The 16,187-nt window shown below is 45.2% G+C and overlaps 13 non-coding genes across 13 annotated transcripts; all 13 read right to left on the bottom strand.

Annotated features, from left to right (window-relative positions):
• Positions 1 to 243: 243 nt before the first annotated feature.
• Positions 244 to 434, bottom strand: LOC141245006 (U2 spliceosomal RNA). Its single transcript, XR_012308887.1, has one exon. It is a non-coding gene; the product is annotated as a U2 spliceosomal RNA (small nuclear RNA).
• A 1,119-nt stretch (positions 435 to 1,553) lies between these two features.
• On the bottom strand, positions 1,554 to 1,744 carry LOC141245005 (U2 spliceosomal RNA). The gene has a single exon (XR_012308886.1). It is a non-coding gene; the product is annotated as a U2 spliceosomal RNA (small nuclear RNA).
• Positions 1,745 to 2,858: 1,114 nt separating this feature from the next.
• On the bottom strand, positions 2,859 to 3,049 carry LOC141245003 (U2 spliceosomal RNA). The gene has a single exon (XR_012308885.1). It is a non-coding gene; the product is annotated as a U2 spliceosomal RNA (small nuclear RNA).
• A 1,120-nt stretch (positions 3,050 to 4,169) lies between these two features.
• On the bottom strand, positions 4,170 to 4,360 carry LOC141245002 (U2 spliceosomal RNA). The gene has a single exon (XR_012308884.1). It is a non-coding gene; the product is annotated as a U2 spliceosomal RNA (small nuclear RNA).
• Positions 4,361 to 5,479: 1,119 nt separating this feature from the next.
• Positions 5,480 to 5,670, bottom strand: LOC141244936 (U2 spliceosomal RNA). The gene has a single exon (XR_012308830.1). It is a non-coding gene; the product is annotated as a U2 spliceosomal RNA (small nuclear RNA).
• A 1,120-nt stretch (positions 5,671 to 6,790) lies between these two features.
• LOC141245001 (U2 spliceosomal RNA) lies at positions 6,791 to 6,981 on the bottom strand. Its single transcript, XR_012308883.1, has one exon. It is a non-coding gene; the product is annotated as a U2 spliceosomal RNA (small nuclear RNA).
• Positions 6,982 to 8,100: 1,119 nt separating this feature from the next.
• LOC141244952 (U2 spliceosomal RNA) lies at positions 8,101 to 8,291 on the bottom strand. Its single transcript, XR_012308845.1, has one exon. It is a non-coding gene; the product is annotated as a U2 spliceosomal RNA (small nuclear RNA).
• A 1,123-nt stretch (positions 8,292 to 9,414) lies between these two features.
• LOC141245000 (U2 spliceosomal RNA) lies at positions 9,415 to 9,605 on the bottom strand. The gene has a single exon (XR_012308882.1). It is a non-coding gene; the product is annotated as a U2 spliceosomal RNA (small nuclear RNA).
• Positions 9,606 to 10,724: 1,119 nt separating this feature from the next.
• On the bottom strand, positions 10,725 to 10,915 carry LOC141244998 (U2 spliceosomal RNA). The gene has a single exon (XR_012308880.1). It is a non-coding gene; the product is annotated as a U2 spliceosomal RNA (small nuclear RNA).
• Positions 10,916 to 12,035: 1,120 nt separating this feature from the next.
• Positions 12,036 to 12,226, bottom strand: LOC141244997 (U2 spliceosomal RNA). Its single transcript, XR_012308879.1, has one exon. It is a non-coding gene; the product is annotated as a U2 spliceosomal RNA (small nuclear RNA).
• Positions 12,227 to 13,345: 1,119 nt separating this feature from the next.
• On the bottom strand, positions 13,346 to 13,536 carry LOC141244996 (U2 spliceosomal RNA). The gene has a single exon (XR_012308878.1). It is a non-coding gene; the product is annotated as a U2 spliceosomal RNA (small nuclear RNA).
• A 1,119-nt stretch (positions 13,537 to 14,655) lies between these two features.
• LOC141244995 (U2 spliceosomal RNA) lies at positions 14,656 to 14,846 on the bottom strand. The gene has a single exon (XR_012308877.1). It is a non-coding gene; the product is annotated as a U2 spliceosomal RNA (small nuclear RNA).
• A 1,120-nt stretch (positions 14,847 to 15,966) lies between these two features.
• On the bottom strand, positions 15,967 to 16,157 carry LOC141244994 (U2 spliceosomal RNA). Its single transcript, XR_012308876.1, has one exon. It is a non-coding gene; the product is annotated as a U2 spliceosomal RNA (small nuclear RNA).
• Positions 16,158 to 16,187: the final 30 nt, after the last annotated feature.

The following is a 16,187-nucleotide window of genomic DNA, read 5'->3' as shown; positions in this document are numbered from 1 at the left end:
AGGAAGTATAGAGGGAGAGCTAGATAGATAGCATTGCATTACATTACATGGCAATGCAATGCACAGTTGCTGAAGTTGAACCAAAATGAGCTTGTCATCTGGCTTCTGCAACTTTTAACATGAAAAATCCAATGAGGAGAAGAAAAGCAAAGCCAAAGAGTCCATCCCAAAATCCGACAAACAAGCCAAATGAACAAAAAGCATTGAATTCAATTCTTTCTGATTTTAGAAACTGCATTAAAGAAGGGGTGCACCGGTCCTGGAGATACTGCAATACCAGGTCAATGCGTGGAGTGGACAGAGCAAGCTCTTTTTCCATCTCCCTGTTCTAAAAATCCATTTAATATATGGTCCCCAGATAGGGGACGTATCAGATATTAAACTGATAAGAACAGATACTACACTTGATCTTAGCCAAAAGGCCGAGAAGCGATAACCAGAATTGGTTTCCGACTACGGTGCCACCCAAGGATTCTGAAAAGTCCATTTGTGGAGATGGCCACCTGGACTCCCGTTAAGAAGACATGCTGTCAACCTCTAGATCCCTCACATGCCTGCACTTTTCGGCTTGCTGCTGCTGCAATCCACGCGTTTTAGATCTGCATAACTCCACCTCTTTTAGCACAGTACCCTCAACCCCCGGCTGTTCCCACCCGCCTCAACACCGTTGGAAGGGAGGAGAACCAATTAAGGCGGGGGGGGGGGTGGAACGAGCAGCTGTCTACCCTTAGCAGGAGGGTTTCTGATTAATTACCTCTCCTGCTGCTGCTGCAGCTGCTGGCTGTCCAGCAGCAGACTGAAGGTGGCTGCTGCTGTGCGCAGGTATATAAAGGCTCAGAGCCTATTATGACACGCGCAGCCAGCGTTCCATTGCCACATTCCGTCTACTGCAGGCGGGATACCTGGATGGCTGAATGTCACTGAGAAGCTCACAGAGACCGCCATAAGCAACAGTTTAAAAGAATGTCACAGACTAATCAACCAAACTTTTTGGGTTGGTTTCTCTTTTATAGTCTGCAGGCATTAAATGAAAGAAGTCAGTGTTCCAGCAGAGGGAGACAACGTTTCAGAAAAGGCATTGTAGCAAACCAAAAAAGAAATTTTAAGCGCAGCAGAGTAACCAGCTCACATACCTGTTAGCTCAGGTGAGTTTAAAAGGCTGCTGTTGATAACAAGGGCATTTGCTAAATAGATGGTGTGTGTGCAACAATATACTGAAAGGTCAATTATATTGTGCAGCTTATCTCACCACCTGTAGTTATTTAGGTGAAAGCTCCAAAATGCTTGCCTAATATGTCTGTTTATCCAAAAGGAAGTATAGAGGGAGAGCTAGATAGATAGCATTGCATTACATTACATGGCAATGCAATGCACAGTTGCTGAAGTTGAACCAAAATGAGCTTGTCATCTGGCTTCTGCAACTTTTAACATGAAAAATCCAATGAGGAGAAGAAAAGCAAAGCCAAAGAGTCCATCCCAAAATCCGACAAACAAGCCAAATGAACAAAAAGCATTGAATTCAATTCTTTCTGATTTTAGAAACTGCATTAAAGAAGGGGTGCACCGGTCCTGGAGATACTGCAATACCAGGTCAATGCGTGGAGTGGACAGAGCAAGCTCTTTTTCCATCTCCCTGTTCTAAAAATCCATTTAATATATGGTCCCCAGATAGGGGACGTATCAGATATTAAACTGATAAGAACAGATACTACACTTGATCTTAGCCAAAAGGCCGAGAAGCGATAACCAGAATTGGTTTCCGACTACGGTGCCACCCAAGGATTCTGAAAAGTCCATTTGTGGAGATGGCCACCTGGACTCCCGTTAAGAAGACATGCTGTCAACCTCTAGATCCCTCACATGCCTGCACTTTTCGGCTTGCTGCTGCTGCAATCCACGCGTTTTAGATCTGCATAACTCCACCTCTTTTAGCACAGTACCCTCAACCCCCGGCTGTTCCCACCCGCCTCAACACCGTTGGAAGGGAGGAGAACCAATTAAGGCGGGGGGGGGTGGAGCGAGCAGCTGTCTACCCTTAGCAGGAGGGTTGCTGATTAATTACCTCTCCTGCTGCTGCTGCTGCTGGCTGTCCAGCAGCAGACTGAAGGTGGCTGCTGCTGTGCGCAGGTATATAAAGGCTCAGAGCCTATTATGACACGCGCAGCCAGCGTTCCATTGCCACATTCCGTCTACTGCAGGCGGGATACCTGGATGGCTGAATGTCACTGAGAAGCTCACAGAGACCGCCATAAGCAACAGTTTAAAAGAATGCCACAGACTAATCAACCAAACTTTTTGGGTTGGTTTCTCTTTTACAGTCTGCAGGCATTAAATGAAAGAAGTCAGTGTTCCAGCAGAGGGAGACAACGTTTCAGAAAAGGCATTGTAGCAAACCAAAAAAGAAATTTTAAGCGCAGCAGAGTAACCAGCTCACATACCTGTTAGCTCAGGTGAGTTTAAAAGGCTGCTGTTGATAACAAGGGCATTTGCTAAATAGATGGTGTGTGTGCAACAATATACTGAAAGGTCAATTATATTGTGCAGCTTATCTCACCACCTGTAGTTATTTAGGTGAAAGCTCCAAAATGCTTGCCTAATATGTCTGTTTATCCAAAAGGAAGTATAGAGGGAGAGCTAGATAGATAGCATTGCATTACATTACATGGCAATGCAATGCACAGTTGCTGAAGTTGAACCAAAATGAGCTTGTCATCTGGCTTCTGCAACTTTTAACATGAAAAATCCAATGAGGAGAAGAAAAGCAAAGCCAAAGAGTCCATCCCAAAATCCGACAAACAAGCCAAATGAACAAAAAGCATTGAATTCAATTCTTTCTGATTTTAGAAACTGCATTAAAGAAGGGGTGCACCGGTCCTGGAGATACTGCAATACCAGGTCAATGCGTGGAGTGGACAGAGCAAGCTCTTTTTCCATCTCCCTGTTCTAAAAATCCATTTAATATATGGTCCCCAGATAGGGGACGTATCAGATATTAAACTGATAAGAACAGATACTACACTTGATCTTAGCCAAAAGGCCGAGAAGCGATAACCAGAATTGGTTTCCGACTACGGTGCCACCCAAGGATTCTGAAAAGTCCATTTGTGGAGATGGCCACCTGGACTCCCGTTAAGAAGACATGCTGTCAACCTCTAGATCCCTCACATGCCTGCACTTTTCGGCTTGCTGCTGCTGCAATCCACGCGTTTTAGATCTGCATAACTCCACCTCTTTTAGCACAGTACCCTCAACCCCCGGCTGTTCCCACCCGCCTCAACACCGTTGGAAGGGAGGAGAACCAATTAAGGCGTGGGTGGGGGGTGGAACGAGCAGCTGTCTACCCTTAGCAGGAGGGTTGCTGATTAATTACCTCTCCTGCTGCTGCTGCTGCTGCTGGCTGTCCAGCAGCAGACTGAAGGTGGCTGCTGCTGTGCGCAGGTATATAAAGGCTCAGAGCCTATTATGACACGCGCAGCCAGCGTTCCATTGCCACATTCCGTCTACTGCAGGCGGGATACCTGGATGGCTGAATGTCACTGAGAAGCTCACAGAGACCGCCATAAGCAACAGTTTAAAAGAATGCCACAGACTAATCAACCAAACTTTTTGGGTTGGTTTCTCTTTTATAGTCTGCAGGCATTAAATGAAAGAAGTCAGTGTTCCAGCAGAGGGAGACAACGTTTCAGAAAAGGCATTGTAGCAAACCAAAAAAGAAATTTTAAGCGCAGCAGAGTAACCAGCTCACATACCTGTTAGCTCAGGTGAGTTTAAAAGGCTGCTGTTGATAACAAGGGCATTTGCTAAATAGATGGTGTGTGTGCAACAATATACTGAAAGGTCAATTATATTGTGCAGCTTATCTCACCACCTGTAGTTATTTAGGTGAAAGCTCCAAAATGCTTGCCTAATATGTCTGTTTATCCAAAAGGAAGTATAGAGGGAGAGCTAGATAGATAGCATTGCATTACATTACATGGCAATGCAATGCACAGTTGCTGAAGTTGAACCAAAATGAGCTTGTCATCTGGCTTCTGCAACTTTTAACATGAAAAATCCAATGAGGAGAAGAAAAGCAAAGCCAAAGAGTCCATCCCAAAATCCGACAAACAAGCCAAATGAACAAAAAGCATTGAATTCAATTCTTTCTGATTTTAGAAACTGCATTAAAGAAGGGGTGCACCGGTCCTGGAGATACTGCAATACCAGGTCAATGCGTGGAGTGGACAGAGCAAGCTCTTTTTCCATCTCCCTGTTCTAAAAATCCATTTAATATATGGTCCCCAGATAGGGGACGTATCAGATATTAAACTGATAAGAACAGATACTACACTTGATCTTAGCCAAAAGGCCGAGAAGCGATAACCAGAATTGGTTTCCGACTACGGTGCCACCCAAGGATTCTGAAAAGTCCATTTGTGGAGATGGCCAGCTGGACTCCCGTTAAGAAGACATGCTGTCAACCTCTAGATCCCTCACATGCCTGCACTTTTCGGCTTGCTGCTGCTGCAATCCACGCGTTTTAGATCTGCATAACTCCACCTCTTTTAGCACAGTACCCTCAACCCCCGGCTGTTCCCACCCGCCTCAACACCGTTGGAAGGGAGGAGAACCAATTAAGGCGGGGGGGAGGGGGGTGGAACGAGCAGCTGTCTACCCTTAGCAGGAGGGTTGCTGATTAATTACCTCTCCTGCTGCTGCTGCTGCTGGCTGTCCAGCAGCAGACTGAAGGTGGCTGCTGCTGTGCGCAGGTATATAAAGGCTCAGAGCCTATTATGACACGCGCAGCCAGCGTTCCATTGCCACATTCCGTCTACTGCAGGCGGGATACCTGGATGGCTGAATGTCACTGAGAAGCTCACAGAGACCGCCATAAGCAACAGTTTAAAAGAATGCCACAGACTAATCAACCAAACTTTTTGGGTTGGTTTCTCTTTTATAGTCTGCAGGCATTAAATGAAAGAAGTCAGTGTTCCAGCAGAGGGAGACAACGTTTCAGAAAAGGCATTGTAGCAAACCAAAAAAGAAATTTTAAGCGCAGCAGAGTAACCAGCTCACATACCTGTTAGCTCAGGTGAGTTTAAAAGGCTGCTGTTGATAACAAGGGCATTTGCTAAATAGATGGTGTGTGTGCAACAATATACTGAAAGGTCAATTATATTGTGCAGCTTATCTCACCACCTGTAGTTATTTAGGTGAAAGCTCCAAAATGCTTGCCTAATATGTCTGTTTATCCAAAAGGAAGTATAGAGGGAGAGCTAGATAGATAGCATTGCATTACATTACATGGCAATGCAATGCACAGTTGCTGAAGTTGAACCAAAATGAGCTTGTCATCTGGCTTCTGCAACTTTTAACATGAAAAATCCAATGAGGAGAAGAAAAGCAAAGCCAAAGAGTCCATCCCAAAATCCGACAAACAAGCCAAATGAACAAAAAGCATTGAATTCAATTCTTTCTGATTTTAGAAACTGCATTAAAGAAGGGGTGCACCGGTCCTGGAGATACTGCAATACCAGGTCAATGCGTGGAGTGGACAGAGCAAGCTCTTTTTCCATCTACCTGTTCTAAAAATCCATTTAATATATGGTCCCCAGATAGGGGACGTATCAGATATTAAACTGATAAGAACAGATACTACACTTGATCTTAGCCAAAAGGCCGAGAAGCGATAACCAGAATTGGTTTCCGACTACGGTGCCACCCAAGGATTCTGAAAAGTCCATTTGTGGAGATGGCCACCTGGACTCCCGTTAAGAAGACATGCTGTCAACCTCTAGATCCCTCACATGCCTGCACTTTTCGGCTTGCTGCTGCTGCAATCCACGCGTTTTAGATCTGCATAACTCCACCTCTTTTAGCACAGTACCCTCAACCCCCGGCTGTTCCCACCCGCCTCAACACCGTTGGAAGGGAGGAGAACCAATTAAGGCGGGGGGGGGGGGTGGAACGAGCAGCTGTCTACCCTTAGCAGGAGGGTTGCTGATTAATTACCTCTCCTGCTGCTGCTGCTGCTGCTGGCTGTCCAGCAGCAGACTGAAGGTGGCTGCTGCTGTGCGCAGGTATATAAAGGCTCAGAGCCTATTATGACACGCGCAGCCAGCGTTCCATTGCCACATTCCGTCTACTGCAGGCGGGATACCTGGATGGCTGAATGTCACTGAGAAGCTCACAGAGACCGCCATAAGCAACAGTTTAAAAGAATGCCACAGACTAATCAACCAAACTTTTTGGGTTGGTTTCTCTTTTATAGTCTGCAGGCATTAAATGAAAGAAGTCAGTGTTCCAGCAGAGGGAGACAACGTTTCAGAAAAGGCATTGTAGCAAACCAAAAAAGAAATTTTAAGCGCAGCAGAGTAACCAGCTCACATACCTGTTAGCTCAGGTGAGTTTAAAAGGCTGCTGTTGATAACAAGGGCATTTGCTAAATAGATGGTGTGTGTGCAACAATATACTGAAAGGTCAATTATATTGTGCAGCTTATCTCACCACCTGTAGTTATTTAGGTGAAAGCTCCAAAATGCTTGCCTAATATGTCTGTTTATCCAAAAGGAAGTATAGAGGGAGAGCTAGATAGATAGCATTGCATTACATTACATGGCAATGCAATGCACAGTTGCTGAAGTTGAACCAAAATGAGCTTGTCATCTGGCTTCTGCAACTTTTAACATGAAAAATCCAATGAGGAGAAGAAAAGCAAAGCCAAAGAGTCCATCCCAAAATCCGACAAACAAGCCAAATGAACAAAAAGCATTGAATTCAATTCTTTCTGATTTTAGAAACTGCATTAAAGAAGGGGTGCACCGGTCCTGGAGATACTGCAATACCAGGTCAATGCGTGGAGTGGACAGAGCAAGCTCTTTTTCCATCTCCCTGTTCTAAAAATCCATTTAATATATGGTCCCCAGATAGGGGACGTATCAGATATTAAACTGATAAGAACAGATACTACACTTGATCTTAGCCAAAAGGCCGAGAAGCGATAACCAGAATTGGTTTCCGACTACGGTGCCACCCAAGGATTCTGAAAAGTCTATTTGTGGAGATGGCCACCTGGACTCCCGTTAAGAAGACATGCTGTCAACCTCTAGATCCCTCACATGCCTGCACTTTTCGGCTTGCTGCTGCTGCAATCCACGCGTTTTAGATCTGCATAACTCCACCTCTTTTAGCACAGTACCCTCAACCCCCGGCTGTTCCCACCCGCCTCAACACCGTTGGAAGGGAGGAGAACCAATTAAGGCGGGGGGGGGGGTGGAACGAGCAGCTGTCTACCCTTAGCAGGAGGGTTTCTGATTAATTACCTCTCCTGCTGCTGCTGCAGCTGCTGGCTGTCCAGCAGCAGACTGAAGGTGGCTGCTGCTGTGCGCAGGTATATAAAGGCTCAGAGCCTATTATGACACGCGCAGCCAGCGTTCCATTGCCACATTCCGTCTACTGCAGGCGGGATACCTGGATGGCTGAATGTCACTGAGAAGCTCACAGAGACCGCCATAAGCAACAGTTTAAAAGAATACCACAGACTAATCAACCAAACTTTTTGGGTTGGTTTCTCTTTTATAGTCTGCAGGCATTAAATGAAAGAAGTCAGTGTTCCAGCAGAGGGAGACAACGTTTCAGAAAAGGCATTGTAGCAAACCAAAAAAGAAATTTTAAGCGCAGCAGAGTAACCAGCTCACATACCTGTTAGCTCAGGTGAGTTTAAAAGGCTGCTGTTGATAACAAGGGCATTTGCTAAATAGATGGTGTGTGTGCAACAATATACTGAAAGGTCAATTATATTGTGCAGCTTATCTCACCACCTGTAGTTATTTAGGTGAAAGCTCCAAAATGCTTGCCTAATATGTCTGTTTATCCAAAAGGAAGTATAGAGGGAGAGCTAGATAGATAGCATTGCATTACATTACATGGCAATGCAATGCACAGTTGCTGAAGTTGAACCAAAATGAGCTTGTCATCTGGCTTCTGCAACTTTTAACATGAAAAATCCAATGAGGAGAAGAAAAGCAAAGCCAAAGAGTCCATCCCAAAATCCGACAAACAAGCCAAATGAACAAAAAGCATTGAATTCAATTCTTTCTGATTTTAGAAACTGCATTAAAGAAGGGGTGCACCGGTCCTGGAGATACTGCAATACCAGGTCAATGCGTGGAGTGGACAGAGCAAGCTCTTTTTCCATCTCCCTGTTCTAAAAATCCATTTAATATATGGTCCCCAGATAGGGGACGTATCAGATATTAAACTGATAAGAACAGATACTACACTTGATATTAGCCAAAAGGCCGAGAAGCGATAACCAGAATTGGTTTCCGACTACGGTGCCACCCAAGGATTCTGAAAAGTCCATTTGTGGAGATGGCCACCTGGACTCCCGTTAAGAAGACATGCTGTCAACCTCTAGATCCCTCACATGCCTGCACTTTTCGGCTTGCTGCTGCTGCAATCCACGCGTTTTAGATCTGCATAACTCCACCTCTTTTAGCACAGTACCCTCAACCCCCGGCTGTTCCCACCCGCCTCAACACCGTTGGAAGGGAGGAGAACCAATTAAGGCGGGGGGGTGGGGGGGTGGAACGAGCAGCTGTCTACCCTTAGCAGGAGGGTTGCTGATTAATTACCTCTCCTGCTGCTGCTGCTGCTGCTGGCTGTCCAGCAGCAGACTGAAGGTGGCTGCTGCTGTGCGCAGGTATATAAAGGCTCAGAGCCTATTATGACACGCGCAGCCAGCGTTCCATTGCCACATTCCGTCTACTGCAGGCGGGATACCTGGATGGCTGAATGTCACTGAGAAGCTCACAGAGACCGCCATAAGCAACAGTTTAAAAGAATGCCACAGACTAATCAACCAAACTTTTTGGGTTGGTTTCTCTTTTATAGTCTGCAGGCATTAAATGAAAGAAGTCAGTGTTCCAGCAGAGGGAGACAACGTTTCAGAAAAGGCATTGTAGCAAACCAAAAAAGAAATTTTAAGCGCAGCAGAGTAACCAGCTCACATACCTGTTAGCTCAGGTGAGTTTAAAAGGCTGCTGTTGATAACAAGGGCATTTGCTAAATAGATGGTGTGTGTGCAACAATATACTGAAAGGTCAATTATATTGTGCAGCTTATCTCACCACCTGTAGTTATTTAGGTGAAAGCTCCAAAATGCTTGCCTAATATGTCTGTTTATCCAAAAGGAAGTATAGAGGGAGAGCTAGATAGATAGCATTGCATTACATTACATGGCAATGCAATGCACAGTTGCTGAAGTTGAACCAAAATGAGCTTGTCATCTGGCTTCTGCAACTTTTAACATGAAAAATCCAATGAGGAGAAGAAAAGCAAAGCCAAAGAGTCCATCCCAAAATCCGACAAACAAGCCAAATGAACAAAAAGCATTGAATTCAATTCTTTCTGATTTTAGAAACTGCATTAAAGAAGGGGTGCACCGGTCCTGGAGATACTGCAATACCAGGTCAATGCGTGGAGTGGACAGAGCAAGCTCTTTTTCCATCTCCCTGTTCTAAAAATCCATTTAATATATGGTCCCCAGATAGGGGACGTATCAGATATTAAACTGATAAGAACAGATACTACACTTGATCTTAGCCAAAAGGCCGAGAAGCGATAACCAGAATTGGTTTCCGACTACGGTGCCACCCAAGGATTCTGAAAAGTCCATTTGTGGAGATGGCCACCTGGACTCCCGTTAAGAAGACATGCTGTCAACCTCTAGATCCCTCACATGCCTGCACTTTTCGGCTTGTTGCTGCTGCAATCCACGCGTTTTAGATCTGCATAACTCCACCTCTTTTAGCACAGTACCCTCAACCCCCGGCTGTTCCCACCCGCCTCAACACCGTTGGAAGGGAGGAGAACCAATTAAGGCGGGGGGGGGGGTGGAACGAGCAGCTGTCTACCCTTAGCAGGAGGGTTGCTGATTAATTACCTCTCCTGCTGCTGCTGCTGCTGCTGGCTGTCCAGCAGCAGACTGAAGGTGGCTGCTGCTGTGCGCAGGTATATAAAGGCTCAGAGCCTATTATGACACGCGCAGCCAGCGTTCCATTGCCACATTCCGTCTACTGCAGGCGGGATACCTGGATGGCTGAATGTCACTGAGAAGCTCACAGAGACCGCCATAAGCAACAGTTTAAAAGAATGCCACAGACTAATCAACCAAACTTTTTGGGTTGGTTTCTCTTTTATAGTCTGCAGGCATTAAATGAAAGAAGTCAGTGTTCCAGCAGAGGGAGACAACGTTTCAGAAAAGGCATTGTAGCAAACCAAAAAAGAAATTTTAAGCGCAGCAGAGTAACCAGCTCACATACCTGTTAGCTCAGGTGAGTTTAAAAGGCTGCTGTTGATAACAAGGGCATTTGCTAAATAGATGGTGTGTGTGCAACAATATACTGAAAGGTCAATTATATTGTGCAGCTTATCTCACCACCTGTAGTTATTTAGGTGAAAGCTCCAAAATGCTTGCCTAATATGTCTGTTTATCCAAAAGGAAGTATAGAGGGAGAGCTAGATAGATAGCATTGCATTACATTACATGGCAATGCAATGCACAGTTGCTGAAGTTGAACCAAAATGAGCTTGTCATCTGGCTTCTGCAACTTTTAACATGAAAAATCCAATGAGGAGAAGAAAAGCAAAGCCAAAGAGTGCATCCCAAAATCCGACAAACAAGCCAAATGAACAAAAAGCATTAAATTCAATTCTTTCTGATTTTAGAAACTGCATTAAAGAAGGGGTGCACCGGTCCTGGAGATACTGCAATACCAGGTCAATGCGTGGAGTGGACAGAGCAAGCTCTTTTTCCATCTCCCTGTTCTAAAAATCCATTTAATATATGGTCCCCAGATAGGGGACGTATCAGATATTAAACTGATAAGAACAGATACTACACTTGATCTTAGCCAAAAGGCCGAGAAGCGATAACCAGAATTGGTTTCCGACTACGGTGCCACCCAAGGATTCTGAAAAGTCCATTTGTGGAGATGGCCACCTGGACTCCCGTTAAGAAGACATGCTGTCAACCTCTAGATCCCTCACATGCCTGCACTTTTCGGCTTGCTGCTGCTGCAATCCACGCGTTTTAGATCTGCATAACTCCACCTCTTTTAGCACAGTACCCTCAACCCCCGGCTGTTCCCACCCGCCTCAACACCGTTGGAAGGGAGGAGAACCAATTAAGGCGGGGGGGGGGGGTGGAACGAGCAGCTGTCTACCCTTAGCAGGAGGGTTGCTGATTAATTACCTCTCCTGCTGCTGCTGCTGCTGCTGGCTGTCCAGCAGCAGACTGAAGGTGGCTGCTGCTGTGCGCAGGTATATAAAGGCTCAGAGCTTATTATGACACGCGCAGCCAGCGTTCCATTGCCACATTCCGTCTACTGCAGGCGGGATACCTGGATGGCTGAATGTCACTGAGAAGCTCACAGAGACCGCCATAAGCAACAGTTTAAAAGAATGCCACAGACTAATCAACCAAACTTTTTGGGTTGGTTTCTCTTTTATAGTCTGCAGGCATTAAATGAAAGAAGTCAGTGTTCCAGCAGAGGGAGACAACGTTTCAGAAAAGGCATTGTAGCAAACCAAAAAAGAAATTTTAAGCGCAGCAGAGTAACCAGCTCACATACCTGTTAGCTCAGGTGAGTTTAAAAGGCTGCTGTTGATAACAAGGGCATTTGCTAAATAGATGGTGTGTGTGCAACAATATACTGAAAGGTCAATTATATTGTGCAGCTTATCTCACCACCTGTAGTTATTTAGGTGAAAGCTCCAAAATGCTTGCCTAATATGTCTGTTTATCCAAAAGGAAGTATAGAGGGAGAGCTAGATAGATAGCATTGCATTACATTACATGGCAATGCAATGCACAGTTGCTGAAGTTGAACCAAAATGAGCTTGTCATCTGGCTTCTGCAACTTTTAACATGAAAAATCCAATGAGGAGAAGAAAAGCAAAGCCAAAGAGTCCATCCCAAAATCCGACAAACAAGCCAAATGAACAAAAAGCATTGAATTCAATTCTTTCTGATTTTAGAAACTGCATTAAAGAAGGGGTGCACCGGTCCTGGAGATACTGCAATACCAGGTCAATGCGTGGAGTGGACAGAGCAAGCTCTTTTTCCATCTCCCTGTTCTAAAAATCCATTTAATATATGGTCCCCAGATAGGGGACGTATCAGATATTAAACTGATAAGAACAGATACTACACTTGATCTTAGCCAAAAGGCCGAGAAGCGATAACCAGAATTGGTTTCCGACTACAGTGCCACCCAAGGATTCTGAAAAGTCCATTTGTGGAGATGGCCACCTGGACTCCCGTTAAGAAGACATGCTGTCAACCTCTAGATCCCTCACATGCCTGCACTTTTCGGCTTGCTGCTGCTGCAATCCACGTGTTTTAGATCTGCATAACTCCACCTCTTTTAGCACAGTACCCTCAACCCCCGGCTGTTCCCACCCGCCTCAACACCGTTGGAAGGGAGGAGAACCAATTAAGGCGGGGGGGGGGGTGGAACGAGCAGCTGTCTACCCTTAGCAGGAGGGTTGCTGATTAATTACCTCTCCTGCTGCTGCTGCTGCTGCTGGCTGTCCAGCAGCAGACTGAAGGTGGCTGCTGCTGTGCGCAGGTATATAAAGGCTCAGAGCCTATTATGACACGCGCAGCCAGCGTTCCATTGCCACATTCCGTCTACTGCAGGCGGGATACCTGGATGGCTGAATGTCACTGAGAAGCTCACAGAGACCGCCATAAGCAACAGTTTAAAAGAATGCCACAGACTAATCAACCAAACTTTTTGGGTTGGTTTCTCTTTTATAGTCTGCAGGCATTAAATGAAAGAAGTCAGTGTTCCAGCAGAGGGAGACAACGTTTCAGAAAAGGCATTGTAGCAAACCAAAAAAGAAATTTTAAGCGCAGCAGAGTAACCAGCTCACATACCTGTTAGCTCAGGTGAGTTTAAAAGGCTGCTGTTGATAACAAGGGCATTTGCTAAATAGATGGTGTGTGTGCAACAATATACTGAAAGGTCAATTATATTGTGCAGCTTATCTCACCACCTGTAGTTATTTAGGTGAAAGCTCCAAAATGCTTGCCTAATATGTCTGTTTATCCAAAAGGAAGTATAGAGGGAGAGCTAGATAGATAGCATTGCATTACATTACATGGCAATGCAATGCACAGTTGCTGAAGTTGAACCAAAATGAGCTTGTCATCTGGCTTCTGCAACTTTTAACATGAAAAATCCAATGAGGAGAAGAAAAGCAAAGCCAAAGAGTCCATCCCAAAATCCGACAAACAAGCCAAATGAACAAAAAGCATTGAATTCAATTCTTTCTGATTTTAGAAACTGCATTAAAGAAGGGGTGCACCGGTCCTGGAGATACTGCAATACCAGGTCAATGCGTGGAGTGGACAGAGCAAGCTCTTTTTCCATCTCCCTGTTCTAAAAATCCATTTAATATATGGTCCCCAGATAGGGGACGTATCAGATATTAAACTGATAAGAACAGATACTACACTTGATCTTAGCCAAAAGGCCGAGAAGCGATAACCAGAATTGGTTTCCGACTACGGTGCCACCCAAGGATTCTGAAAAGTCCATTTGTGGAGATGGCCACCTGGACTCCCGTTAAGAAGACATGCTGTCAACCTCTAGATCCCTCACATGCCTGCACTTTTCGGCTTGCTGCCTCTGCAATCCACGTGTTTTAGATCTGCATAACTCCACCTCTTTTAGCACAGTACCCTCAACCCCCGGCTGTTCCCACCCGCCTCAACACCGTTGGAAGGGAGGAGAACCAATTAAGGCGGGGGGGGGGGTGGAACGAGCAGCTGTCTACCCTTAGCAGGAGGGTTGCTGATTAATTACCTCTCCTGCTGCTGCTGCTGCTGCTGGCTGTCCAGCAGCAGACTGAAGGTGGCTGCTGCTGTGCGCAGGTATATAAAGGCTCAGAGCCTATTATGACACGCGCAGCCAGCGTTCCATTGCCACATTCCGTCTACTGCAGGCGGGATACCTGGATGGCTGAATGTCACTGAGAAGCTCACAGAGACCGCCATAAGCAACAGTTTAAAAGAATGCCACAGACTAATCAACCAAACTTTTTGGGTTGGTTTCTCTTTTATAGTCTGCAGGCATTAAATGAAAGAAGTCAGTGTTCCAGCAGAGGGAGACAACGTTTCAGAAAAGGCATTGTAGCAAACCAAAAAAGAAATTTTAAGCGCAGCAGAGTAACCAGCTCACATACCTGTTAGCTCAGGTGAGTTTAAAAGGCTGCTGTTGATAACAAGGGCATTTGCTAAATAGATGGTGTGTGTGCAACAATATACTGAAAGGTCAATTATATTGTGCAGCTTATCTCACCACCTGTAGTTATTTAGGTGAAAGCTCCAAAATGCTTGCCTAATATGTCTGTTTATCCAAAAGGAAGTATAGAGGGAGAGCTAGATAGATAGCATTGCATTACATTACATGGCAATGCAATGCACAGTTGCTGAAGTTGAACCAAAATGAGCTTGTCATCTGGCTTCTGCAACTTTTAACATGAAAAATCCAATGAGGAGAAGAAAAGCAAAGCCAAAGAGTCCATCCCAAAATCCGACAAACAAGCCAAATGAACAAAAAGCATTGAATTCAATTCTTTCTGATTTTAGAAACTGCATTAAAGAAGGGGTGCACCGGTCCTGGAGATACTGCAATACCAGGTCAATGCGTGGAGTGGACAGAGCAAGCTCTTTTTCCATCTCCCTGTTCTAAAAATCCATTTAATATATGGTCCCCAGATAGGGGACGTATCAGATATTAAACTGATAAGAACAGATACTACACTTGATCTTAGCCAAAAGGCCGAGAAGCGATAACCAGAATTGGTTTCCGACTACGGTGCCACCCAAGGATTCTGAAAAGTCCATTTGTGGAGATGGCCACCTGGACTCCCGTTAAGAAGACATGCTGTCAACCTCTAGATCCCTCACATGCCTGCACTTTTCGGCTTGCTGCTGCTGCAATCCACGCGTTTTAGATCTGCATAACTCCACCTCTTTTAGCACAGTACCCTCAACCCCCGGCTGTTCCCACCCGCCTCAACACCGTTGGAAGGGAGGAGAACCAATTAAGGCGGGGGGGGGGGGGGGTGGAACGAGCAGCTGTCTACCCTTAGCAGGAGGGTTGCTGATTAATTACCTCTCCTGCTGCTGCTGCTGCTGGCTGTCCAGCAGCAGACTGAAGGTGGCTGCTGCTGTGCGCAGGTATATAAAGGCTCAGAGCCTATTATGACACGCGCAGCCAGCGTTCCATTGCCACATTCCGTCTACTGCAGGCGGGATACCTGGATGGCTGAATGTCACTGAGAAGCTCACAGAGACCGCCATAAGCAACAGTTTAAAAGAATGCCACAGACTAATCAACCAAACTTTTTGGGTTGGTTTCTCTTTTATAGTCTGCAGGCATTAAATGAAAGAAGTCAGTGTTCCAGCAGAGGGAGACAACGTTTCAGAAAAGGCATTGTAGCAAACCAAAAAAGAAATTTTAAGCGCAGCAGAGTAACCAGCTCACATACCTGTTAGCTCAGGTGAGTTTAAAAGGCTGCTGTTGATAACAAGGGCATTTGCTAAATAGATGGTGTGTGTGCAACAATATACTGAAAGGTCAATTATATTGTGCAGCTTATCTCACCACCTGTAGTTATTTAGGTGAAAGCTCCAAAATGCTTGCCTAATATGTCTGTTTATCCAAAAGGAAGTATAGAGGGAGAGCTAGATAGATAGCATTGCATTACATTACATGGCAATGCAATGCACAGTTGCTGAAGTTGAACCAAAATGAGCTTGTCATCTGGCTTCTGCAACTTTTAACATGAAAAATCCAATGAGGAGAAGAAAAGCAAAGCCAAAGAGTCCATCCCAAAATCCGACAAACAAGCCAAATGAACAAAAAGCATTGAATTCAATTCTTTCTGATTTTAGAAACTGCATTAAAGAAGGGGTGCACCGGTCCTGGAGATACTGCAATACCAGGTCAATGCGTGGAGTGGACAGAGCAAGCTCTTTTTCCATCTCCCTGTTCTAAAAATCCATTTAATATATGGTCCCCAGATAGGGGACGTATCAGATATTAAACTGATAAGAACAGATACTACACTTGATCTTAGCCAAAAGGCCGAGAAGCGATAACCAGAATTGGTTTCCGACTACAGTGCCA

Source organism: Phyllobates terribilis, unplaced genomic scaffold (genome assembly GCF_046119375.1).
Source record: "Phyllobates terribilis strain yellow unplaced genomic scaffold, ASM4611937v1 Scaffold_1631__1_contigs__length_240842, whole genome shotgun sequence".
Classification (NCBI taxonomy): Eukaryota; Metazoa; Chordata; class Amphibia; order Anura; family Dendrobatidae; genus Phyllobates; species Phyllobates terribilis.
The sequence above is the reverse complement of the archived record's forward strand: the minus strand, read 5'-3'. Positions and strand labels throughout refer to the sequence as shown.